Source organism: Amphibalanus amphitrite, unplaced genomic scaffold (assembly GCF_019059575.1).
Source record: "Amphibalanus amphitrite isolate SeventyFive unplaced genomic scaffold, NRLGWU_Aamphi_draft 000735F_arrow, whole genome shotgun sequence".
NCBI lineage: Eukaryota > Metazoa > Arthropoda > Thecostraca > Balanomorpha > Balanidae > Amphibalanus > Amphibalanus amphitrite.
In genome coordinates this window covers 245352-254446 of record NW_024882229.1, presented here as the reverse complement: position 1 = coordinate 254446, position 9095 = coordinate 245352, and positions in this window count along the sequence as shown.

Genomic DNA, 9095 nt, shown 5'->3' with positions numbered 1-9095 from the left:
GCGGCCCCTACGATTTTCTTCAAAATTTGCACAGACACTCTCCTGGGCCCCCTCTTCAATCTGGCTGAAGAAACCTACCGGGGAATCCAAAGGAAGGGGCCCAAAAAGGGCCCCAAAGAGGCCCTTTCTAAGTATTGCCCCTAATTTCGCGACCAACCCCGGCAATATGCACATCATTGAAAAGAGCGTAATTTCCCAAACAAAAAACCCAAGTAACATTTTTCGATGGGGCCCACCTGGGGCCCACGGGACCCAATTGAAATTTGGGGCCCAATGGGGCGGCCCCTACGATTTTCTTAAAAATTTGCACAGACACTCTCCTGGGCCCCCTCTTCAATCTGGCTGAAGAAACCTAACGGGGAATCCAAAGGAAGGGGCCCAAAAAGGGCCCCAAAGAGGCCCTTTCTAAGTATTGCCCCTAATTTCGCGACCAACCCCGGCAATATGCACATCATTGAAAAGAGCGTAATTTCCCAAACAAAAAACCCAAGTAACATTTTTCGATGGGGCCCACCTGGGGCCCAAGGGACCCAATTGAAATTTGGGGCCCAATGGGGCGGCCCCTACGATTTTCTTCAAAATTTGCACAGACACTCTCCTGGGCCCCCTCTTCAATCTGGCTGAAGAAACCTACCGGGGAATCCAAAGGAAGGGGCCCAAAAAGGGCCCCAAAGAGGCCCTTTCTAAGTATTGCCCCTAATTTCGCGACCAACCCCGGCAATATGCACATCATTGAAAAGAGCGTAATTTCCCAAACAAAAAACCCAAGTACCATTTTTCGATGGAGCCCACCTGGGGCCCACGGGACCCAATTGAAATTTGAGGCCCAAAGGGGCGGCCCCTACGATTTTCTTCAAAATTTGCACAGACACTCTCCTGGGCCCCCTCTTCAATCTGGCTGAAGAAACCTACCGGGGAATCCAAAGGAAGGGGCCCAAAAAGGGCCCCAAAGAGGCCCTTTCTAAGTATTGCCCCTAATTTCGCGACCAACCCCGGCAATATGCACATCATTGAAAAGAGCGTAATTTCCCAAACAAAAAACCCAAGTAACATTTTTCGATGGGGCCCACCTGGGGCCCACGGGACCCAAATGAAATTTGGGGCCCAATGGGGCGGCCCCTACGATTTTCTTCAAAATTTGCACAGACACTCTCCTGGGCCCCCTCTTCAATCTGGCTGAAGAAACCTACCGGGGAATCCAAAGGAAGGGGCCCAAAAAGGGCCCCAAAGAAGCCCTTTCTAAGTATTGCCCCTAATTTCGCAACCAACCCCGGCAATATGCACATCATTGGAAAGAGCGTAATTTCCCAAACAAAAAACCCAAGTAACATTTTTCGATGGGGCCCACCCAGCCAGCAATTCGTCCGGGATGCGGTTGGGGACGGTCGGGATAGGCTCCGGATGTCCCGACTTGTCCCTACCGGGTTGGGTAGGCTTGGGTTGTCCCAATCGATACCGGACCTCGATGGCCGGCGGTAGGGGCGACTCGGGATTTCCGGACCGCATGCTTAATCGGTTGGGACGCGGTACGGATAGCCCAATCGAATCCCATGTTTAGACAGGCTTGTGATTTACGTTGTTATCCCAACCGATCTGAGAAGGCGCTTCGGGCACCATATCCGGTGGCCCAGAAAGCCTGGAAAAGCAATCAGATGGGCCGCGTGCAGGCAGACGCGTCCTCTGAGCGCAGCGGCCAGTCTAGCTGCCGCGTTGGTCAAGTGTCGATCCCTCCTTTGAGCTGCTGCCTTAGGATATTGCTTTTGAACTGGCTCTAGCAAGCGGTCGGTTCAACTGTTGTCGTTGCAGGGAAATCAGTCCGTCTTTGAGAACAGGGTGAGTATAGTGCACACTTCATCCGTGATGTAGGGAGCGGGAAAGCTATAGGTAATACAAATTTTTATGTTCGTTGTGGTTGTACGGCATGTGAATTACACTCGTGCTGTCGCATGTTTGATCAGTTATCATGGACAGAAGATGTTTGGTCTCATTGTCCAGCGTCGTTGGTTGCATTGAAGGCTTGAAACCTGAATTACCCGGCATACCATGTGAAATGTCAGATGTGGGTTATTTCTTAGTGATTTTTAGTGTGTCCCAGACTTTGATTAATTACCTCTTGGTCATTTTCAGATGCTCTCTTCGCACAGTGGTGAACCGCCCGACCAGATGCCAGCCGTCCACATAGTTTCGCGGTGGCTCTCTGAAGCCCGTGACGGCACACGGACACACTGTCCGCAGAGGAGCCGACACGAACAAGGCGCAGGCCTGCTATAATGACTGTGAACACCGGAAGTGAGTCCGCTGTGCCAGCGCCTTGCAGCGGCGCTAAGATGTTGGCCGACGCCACGAATGTGCTGGCCAGGCTGTGAATTTGTAAAAATTTGACCTGTGTGCAACCAGTAAATTTGTGAATATATTTCAGTGTCCAATGTAATTCATTTTGTCGTGCAGGCATTATAAAGGTTGAATTGGAGAATAATGAAGAGGCGAGGGGTTGCGGTGGCGCAAGCAAAGTGGTCGCATCTGCATAACAGCAATCTGCGGTTATAAGACTGCGGTTAATATGCCAGATACCTGCGGTATTCCCGAACCGGCCGTGCGGGCCGAGTTGGGACATCCCGATCGGGATCGGAGTTCATCGCTTGTTAAAATGCCATAAGGCGGTTCGGATGCGTGCGGGATTTCCGAAGCGGTTGTGCGGGGAGATTTGGGGAATCCCGATCGGGATCGGAGTTAAGCGCTTGTTAAAACGTCATAAGGCGGTCCGGATACGTGCGGGATCTCCCAACCGACCGTGCGGGGTAGGTTGGGATATCCGGACCGTTCCAGCCCGTACAAAGTGTCTCATTTCCCAATCCTGTCCCACTCCGGTCCCGATCGGGGTGGTGCGGGCTGAGTCCGAAAAACCCGATCGGGAACGGAGTGGGATTGCTGGCTGGGCACCTGGGGCCCAAGGGACCCAATTGAAATTTGGGGCCCAATGGGGCGGCCCCTACGATTTTCTTCAAAATTTGCACAGACACTCTCCTGGGCCCCCTCTTCAATCTGGCTGAAGAAACCTACCGGGGAATCCAAAGGAAGGGGCCCAAAAAGGGCCCCAAAGTGGCCCTTTCTAAGTATTGCCCCTAATTTCGCGACCAACCCCGGCAATATGCACATCATTGGAAAGAGCGTAATTTCCCAAACAAAAAACCCAAGTAACATTTTTCGATGGGGCCCACCTGGGGCTCACGGGACCCAATTGAAATTTGGGGCCCAATGGGGCGGCCCCTACGATTTTCTTCAAAATTTGCACAGACACTCTCCTGGGCCCCCTCTTCAATCTGGCTGAAGAAACCTACCGGGGAATCCAAAGAAAGGGGCCCAAAAAGGGCCCCAAAGAGGCCCTTTCTAAGTATTGCCCCTAATTTCGCGACCAACCCCGGCAATATGCACATCATTGGAAAGAGCGTAATTTCCCAAACAAAAAACCCAAGTAACATTTTTCGATGGGGCCCACCTGGGGCCCACGGGACCCAATTGAAATTTGGGGCCCAATGGGGCGGCCCCTACGATTTTCTTCAAAATTTGCACAGACACTCTCCTGGGCCCCCTCTTCAATCTGGCTGAAGAAACCTACCGGGGAATCCAAAGGAAGGGGCCCAAAAAGGGCCCCAAAGAGGCCCTTTTGTTTGGGAAATTACGCTCTTTCCAATGATGTGCATATTGCCGGGGTTGGTCGCGAAATTAGGGGCAATACTTAGAAAGGGCCTCTTTGGGGCCCTTTTTGGGCCCCTTCCTTTGGATTCCCCGGTAGGTTTCTTCAGCCAGATTGAAGAGGGGGCCCAGGAGAGTGTCTGTGCAAATTTTGAAGAAAATCGTAGGGGCCGCCCCATTGGGCCCCAAATTTCAATTGGGTCCCGTGGGCCCCAGGTGGGCCCCATCGAAAAATGTTACTTGGGTTTTTTGTTTGGGAAATTACGCTCTTTCCAATGATGTGCATATTGCCGGGGTTGGTCGCAAAATTAGGGGCAATACTTAGAAAGGGCCTCTTTGGGGCCCTTTTTGGGCCCCTTCCTTTGGATTCCCCGGTAGGTTTCTTCAGCCAGATTGAAGAGGGGGCCCAGGAGAGTGTCTGTGCAAATTTTGAAGAAAATCGTAGGGGCCGCCCCATTGGGCCCCAAATTTCAATTGGGTCCCTTGGGCCCCAGGTGGGCCCCATCGAAAAATGTTACTTGAGTTTTTTGTTTGGGAAATTACGCTCTTTCCAATGATGTGCATATTGCCGGGGTTGGTCGCGAAATTAGGGGCAATACTTAGAAAGGGCCTCTTTGGGGCCCTTTTTGGGCCCCTTCCTTTGGATTCCCCGGTAGGTTTCTTCAGCCAGATTGAAGAGGGGGCCCAGGAGAGTGTCTGTGCAAATTTTGAAGAAAATCGTAGGGGCCGCCCCATTGGGCCCCAAATTTCAATTGGGTCCCGTGGGCCCCAGGTGGGCCCCATCGAAAAATGTTACTTGGGTTTTTTGTTTGGGAAATTACGCTCTTTTCAATGATGTGCATATTGCCGGGGTTGGTCGCGAAATTAGGGGCAAAACTTAGAAAGGGCCTCTTTGGGGCCCTTTTTGGGCCCCTTCCTTTGGATTCCCCGGTAGGTTTCTTAAGCCAGATTGAAGAGGGGGCCCAGGAGAGTGTCTGTGCAAATTTTGAAGAAAATCGTAGGGGCCGCCCCATTGGGCCCCAAATTTCAATTGGGTCCCGTGGGCCCCAGGTGGGCCCCATCGAAAAATGTTACTTGGGTTTTTTGTTTGGGAAATTACGCTCTTTCCAATGATGTGCATATTGCCGGGGTTGGTCGCGAAATTAGGGGCAATACTTAGAAAGGGCCTCTTTGGGGCCCTTTTTGGGCCCCTTCCTTTGGATTCCCCGGTAGGTTTCTTCAGCCAGATTGAAGAGGGGGCCCAGGAGAGTGTCTGTGCAAATTTTGAAGAAAATCGTAGGGGCCGCCCCATTGGGCCCCAAATTTCAATTGGGTCCCTTGGGCCCCAGGTGGGCCCCATCGAAAAATGTTACTTGGGTTTTTTGTTTGGGAAATTACGCTCTTTCCAATGATGTGCATATTGCCGGGTTTGGTCGCGAAATTAGGGGCAATACTTAGAAAGGGCCTCTTTGGGGCCCTTTTTGGGCCCCTTCCTTTGGATTCCCCGGTAGGTTTCTTCAGCCAGATTGAAGAGGGGGCCCAGGAGAGTGTCTGTGCAAATTTTGTAGAAAATCGTAGGGGCCGCCCCTTTGGGCCCCAAATTTCAATTGGGTCCCGTGGGCCCCAGGTGGGCCCCATCGAAAAATGTTACTTGGGTTTTTTGTTTGGGAAATTACGCTCTTTCCAATGATGTGCATATTGCCGGGGTTGGTCGCGAAATTAGGGGCAATACTTAGAAAGGGCCTGTTTGGGGCCCTTTTTGGGCCCCTTCCTTTGGATTCCCCGGTAGGTTTCTTCAGCCAGATTGAAGAGGGGGCCCAGGAGAGTGTCTGTGCAAATTTTGAAGAAAATCGTAGGGGCCGCCCCATTGGGCCCCAAATTTCAATTGGGTCCCGTGGGCCCCAGGTGGGCCCCATCGAAAAATGTTACTTGGGTTTTTTGTTTGGGAAATTACGCTCTTTTCAATGATGTGCATATTGCCGGGGTTGGTCGCGAAATTAGGGGCAATACTTAGAAAGGGCCTCTTTGGGGCCCTTTTTGGGCCCCTTCCTTTGGATTCCCCGGTAGGTTTCTTCAGCTAGATTGAAGAGGGGGCCCAGGAGAGTGTCTGTGCAAATTTTGAAGAAAATCGTAGGGGCCGCCCCATTGGGCCCCAAATTTCAATTGGGTCCCGTGGGCCCCAGGTGGGCCCCATCGAAAAATGTTACTTGGGTTTTTTGTTTGGGAAATTACGCTCTTTCCAATGATGTGCATATTGCTGGATTTTGTCGATGTTATAGGCCTCAAATTGTTGAAAACGTTTATTTATGCCCCGAGGGCATACTCCCGGGCCCATATATTTGAAGCTGTTTTGTTCGGTTCCGGGGGGCGCTAGCCCCCTAAATTTGGTACCGTTGCATGTAAAATTTTGTCCTCTTTCGAATGACGTGCATTTTTAGCTGTTTTGACGGCTAGAAGTAGGGTTTTCAAAGTTCGTCGATTGTGCCCTGAGGGCATACTGTTTTTTGGGATTTGTGGCCCCCCTGATGGATTCCCCGCATTTTGGCACTAGGATTTTCGATAGAGGACACCATTCTGCACCTCTCCACCAAAATTCAGCGAAATCGTAGGGGCCGTCGATCCCTGCTGAATCCCTGCTGAACCCCTGCTGAATCCCTGCTAACTTCCGTTACATGTGAAATTCACACGTGATGTTTCACATGTAGAAGGCCCATGAAGGGGGAGAACTTCAAAATGTCACGTGACTAATATGCCCTCCGGCGCCCTGTTTTCACCGGCGTCCATTTTAAGGTCACTTGGTCATGACCTCAGGGGGGCGACACGGCTATTCGCGCAATGTATTCATTTTTGGGCCGCGCGGGGCCTCGCGATGACGCGGCTGGAGGCAACTGCTCAGCGCGGTAGGATACTTCTGGCGGGGCCGGGCGCTGAACGGTGTGCAATGAATGGGTTATGGGCGGGAAGACAGAGATGAGGTATTGAATTTGAATTGACATCAGCAATCGGGTGGGGAGGGAAAACGTGTCTAATCGAGCTTGGAATGGGGAAAGCCGAAAATGTCACGATCGGCTCAGAGCTCCGACAGGGCCGGGTGCCGTACCATGTGTAGTAGACGTAATGACATGATGTGGAGATGGAATTAAATTGATGAAATACTAGGACTTACTCCACAAGGAGATCGAATGGGTCGACCCATTCGATCTCCTTGTGGAGTAAGTCCTAGTATTTCATCAATGTGTAGTAGATTTAGGCGGGCAGACTGAGATGAGTAATTGGTTTTGAAATCACCTTACCATCGGTTTCTGGTGGGGTTTGACTCGAAGACGTTTTTAGTAAAGCAAGGGGTGGGACTGGCGGATCCAGGGGAAGGCATTTGGGGCAAATGTCTTCCCACAACCCGGGCAGCGTCCGAAATCGCTTTTGGAGAATAAAAACTTCATAACTTTTCTGAGGGAATATTGGTTAATCACACTGCATAGCAGGCGCAAGGAAACGAAATCCGAGTTTTTTTAAATTAATTCGGAGAAACCTTATTGGGGTAATCCCCCGAAGTGTCCAAGACCGCTTCATGGATCCGCCAGTTGTGAATAAGTCAGTCGATACCGAGCTTTGGCGGGACCAGGCGCTGTATACGTTGTACCTAGAGGCGAACAGACACCTGACCCCATATCGTACTGCTATACCCGTGCTTCTGTGGGTGAAGCACTGAAGCATCACGGAATTCCACAGGACCTGCGAGTCGACGAGGTGGCCGCTTTGGGTGGCTATCAAAGCATACAAAAGCGCAGCGTACAATCCTCAAAACATACAAAATCGCAACATACAACGAGCAAAACTTACAAAACAGGCCAGGTAGGGGACAGCCCAAACGTACAAAAGCGCAGCGTACAAAATCCCAACGTACAAAAGCTTACCGTCCAATGGGTAAAGCGTACAATGGCAAATCAAACAATGATCAGAACGTACAAAATTGGAACGTACAATGGCAGATCAAACAAACGCGTATCATACAAAATTGCAACCTACAAAACGAGATGATCGTATCATACAAAATCGCATCGTCTAAAATCGGAAGGTACAAAATGCCTCTGGTTGACGCCGGGTGAATTGATATTTAACAAGTCCGCCACCAGATGGGGTAATGGTGCTGTGGCAGTGGTTTTTTGGAAGCCACCAGGAAATAGAGTGGAATGCCACTAAGTCCCTTAGAAACACGATACCTCTGGACGCTGCACCGGCCGGCTATCGACGCTGCGGGCGGTCGGAGGGTGCCGAGGGGAATGGTTCCGAGCAGGCGGGAACACGATACCTCTGAACGCTGCACCGGCCGACTATCGACGCTGCGGGTGCCGCGTGGACCGGTGCCGAGCAGGCGACGAGGAGAAGCGGGCATCAAGACCGTGAGAAATCTATTATATTGGCGGGTGTGCATATGTAGGTAAATGAGGCAAACGTGCATAGGTATGTAACACCTTCATCCTTGGTCACATAGCCCTACCCACGCACTGCGGGGGGGGGACTGTTTGAACAACCCCTCCGGTTTCTCGCGAATATCTAAAAAACGGCGGCTCAGAGTGCCGCCGTGTTTTGCACATCTTATCATACATCTTTTCTACACCTTCTGTGAAAACTTCAGACCAAAGTCATCCAAGGTCAGGTCACCATATCACGTCAAGTGACCTTACTACATGAAAAGTTTCAATGCCTGTCACAGCTACACCGAGTGACTGATCACTTTGAAACTTTGAGCAACTGATAAAACAACAGTATACACAATACACATAATGTATACAATAATTATAATAATGATACACAAAATGTATCTCTCGGAATTTCGATATCGGTGACCTAAGGTCAGTTCAATTTTGCGACCTCTCCATTATAAGTCAATGGGAGAAAATTGAAAGGCGCCTCTTTTGGCCGAACGTCATTCTAATCACTTTCAAATATCGAATTACAAGTAGACATGACAAACTGAACCGGAAAATGGTACCCGTGACCCCTCTTTATGTCCCTGAGGTCATCTCAGGTCACGAATGGTATCCTACAGTTTTTCGCGAATAACTTTTGACAGAGACATGCTAGAGCAGTGGTCGGCAGGTCATTCGGGGTCGTGCCCCCTTTTTGGGCGCCAGGCAGGGCCATTACCCCACCTACCAGACCCCATTGCTGACACAACCAAGTTTACTGAAATTCCATACCGTCCTGGAACTCTTTAGGTATTTGTGCATTTCAAATGCATCAAATTTAAAACATGACACTTCCTCCACAAAACATTTAATACCTACCCAGTAGCGGCGGAACACCTTCAATCAAGGGGGAGGGGGGGGGGGCACTGCCGACTTTTGGTCCCATTCTTTCCATGCAACGCCATAGGGCTAATGTTAAAATGCAAAAATTAAAGGGGACACGGTGCCCCGGTG